Source organism: Alligator sinensis, unplaced genomic scaffold (assembly GCF_000455745.1).
Source record: "Alligator sinensis unplaced genomic scaffold, ASM45574v1 scaffold1836_1, whole genome shotgun sequence".
In the NCBI taxonomy this organism is placed as follows: Eukaryota; Metazoa; Chordata; order Crocodylia; family Alligatoridae; genus Alligator; species Alligator sinensis.
The window spans coordinates 58,094-61,004 of NW_005843371.1; positions in this window are offsets into that span (position 1 = coordinate 58,094).

Here is a 2,911-nt window from a genome sequence, read left to right on the forward strand (position 1 = left end):
AGGCAGCAGGTCTGGAGCAGGGCGAGAGTGATAGCTAAGGCACAACCTAGGAGCTGGTTTTCAATTGAACATAGGTCTGGAAGCAAAAGGGGCCAAGGATCCGGCAAGGCAGTCTTGAACGCAAGGAGTCCGGTCTGGAGTCTGGAACCAGGAACTGGCAGGCAGGATCCTGGGGCGCTGACAGAAGTGATGACTTTTCGCACACTCAGGCCCCGGAAACGCTCTCCAGCCGTGCACTGACAGAAGTGCGCAGCTGCAGAGCGCTTTAAAAGTGCCTGATTGCACGACAATCTGAACCCTCTTACATGTGGGTTCAGGTAAAGGCACTGCAAAGTGGAGCACCTTCATTAACTTCTGTCAGTGCACACCAGGAGCTGATACAGCCCAGCCCCATCCCTGGTGCCGTCTTCAGGCTGGAGCCCTGTGTGTGTGGAGGGGGGGTCGAGTCCACCCGCCCCACCCTCCAGCACAGGCGGGGCAAACCCCAAACCATGCTTCCTTCCCACTCCCCATTCTGAGAATAGCACTGGAGCTGGGTGCGCGCAGAGAAAGACAGGATGGGACGGGGCTAGGACACTCAGCCACTCCAAACTGGAGCCAGCATCTGTTGGGTCCTGGGGAGCACTCCCGCAAAGCCCCGTGAGTTACAGGAGGGAGCTGCACATCTGTCAGCCCCGCAAGGCACAGGAAACCAGAAACACAAAGTCAAAAGCCTGTGGCTAGACACAGAGGCATCTGTCCTGTTGAGCAGCCTGCTGGGCACCGAACAGGCTGCTGCTTCAAAGCAAGCGGCGAGGCCCAGCAAGCAGCTGGGGCCAGATGGCAGTACATGGGCCATTGGCACCCAGGCCCGCTCGGGTAACTCAGGCCAGCTGCTGGGTTTTGGCTGCCCTGGCCCCTGACAGCCCAGCTCTCTTGATCAGCTTGTTTCTGTGCCAGGTACAAAACAGTGAATCTCTCTGTGAATCCTTCATCCTGAGCACCCACAGTGCTGAGGGCATCCTCGGTCTTTTGGGTTTGTCCACCGCGTGCTGTAATGGGTAAGGGCACCAAAGCATCTCTGAATGCTCTTGGGAGACAGCATGTCCAATGCGGCAGGGAAAAATTCGTGCTCACGGCACGTGGTGACACACCAACCAAATTCATTAAACCTCCCACTGCTTGAGGTGACTGCCATGGCTGTGCTGAGAGCAGCAGTCCCTGCAGCCCTCTCTGGTCTGCTGAGAGCAGGTTGGAGACGCCTCGGTTCCAGCTGCTTCAGAAGTTGTCCTGGCAAATGCACCAGAGCTCTGTAATGGCAGCTAGAAACACAAGAAGAAACCCACTTGGCTCTTTCTGCCGGGGCCTCTTCTGTCCCACTGGCTGCTGGCTTGGACAGGGAGAGGGGGGCTCCCCATTCTGCGCATGCAAACAGGGCTTTCCTTACGGTCCTCACGTTTGTGCCTCTTTGTGGGGAGGAAGCAGCCGACTCCAGTGCAGACCTTTCTTACAGCAAAGCAGTTCTGAATGTTTCATTTATACAGTGGTTTCCCTTTTAAGTCAGCTGCTGCCTCCCTCATTAATCACGTAATGAAGACAGTCCTAATACAAATGAATAGGGAAGAAGGTAAGCCAAGCGGTGAATAAGCTGTGGAGCCACAGATCAGGTGGAAAAGGGGAAAACCTAAGGAAGGAAGAAGTGTGCACAAGAGCCTGATATGTGAAAAGCTCACTGAAATGAGCTGTGCTGCCAGCATTTCTTAGAAATGGCTCTTCCGCCTTGTCAGGGTAGAACAGGGCTCAAGCTCTCCCTGCAGCACTCCCCTTCTTTCCACGCGGATGTGTTTGCCCTGCTGCTGATTCGGCTGCTATTTACAGGGTTATTTCTGTCACAGGCTTGGCTCAACAGAAACCTTCTTATAAATATGGAAATCCAATGATTGAGCTCGCTCTCCCTTGGGACCAGCTCAAAGCATTTTGCTAAGAGGAGGGAAAAAAGGTAGCTGAGAATTGTCTGCTTGCTGGCTTTGTCTCATGTTCCACAGCCAAGAAACCAGCCAAACCTTCAGGCGTTCGCCTGAGTTTTGCTCTGCAGCGTTCAGCTGTTTTGCAGGGACGCTGGAGTGCTGCTCAGGATTACCACATGGTCGATCTGAATTAGAGTCCTAGATTCTAGCTCCCAAATCTTGCAGTTTTCAGGGTGGTACGTCGCATCCCAGCAAGAGTCAAGCAGCAAGGGGAGGGCCCACGTGTGCTCTGCACGAATGCAAATCAGCATCCATCTGTGCTCCTGGCTGAAGAGGCAGCAATTCTTCTCAGCTATCAGGAGCCTGGCATGGGGAGGTGTTAATGGCTTACAGTCATGCGTGGGGGTTTTTTCTAATATTGCTGCCATAACCTTGGATTCATATTCCCAGCCTGTTTGTATTGCCCACCGCATAAAAGGACAGCAGGTGTTAAAGCAGACGCTGGCTGCATAGTGTGCTGGAGGAAAGGAGCTCAAAGCAGAGATCAGTTCTTTGATTTGTCTGAAAGGGTCTAAAACTTCCGTTTCCTGTTTTCTTAAATGAAATCATTACTGGAGCTTGGGTTTCATCTCCATCAGTCTGGGGCTTGGTATCCCAGGCTCCTACCCAGCTTCTGCAGATACCAATTCATCTCTTCCTGCGCAGCCCCCATCCTTCCAGGCAAAGCCATCCAAGCTGACAGCCTTGCCTCGTATTAACCGGCTCTTTCCTGCAGTGGAGGTGATTCTGAGTAAGAAAAGCACCTGCCAGCTCTTTCCTCCACGCTCTGCCCTGGTCTGAGCCTGCAGTATTCCCAGCTTGTCATCTCCCTAGCAAGCAGGGCATGCAGTCCCGGGGCCTTCTCTGCCAGTCATTTTTTGCGGTTTGATTTTCGTGGTTGAAAGGACCGCTACATCACTTCCTGC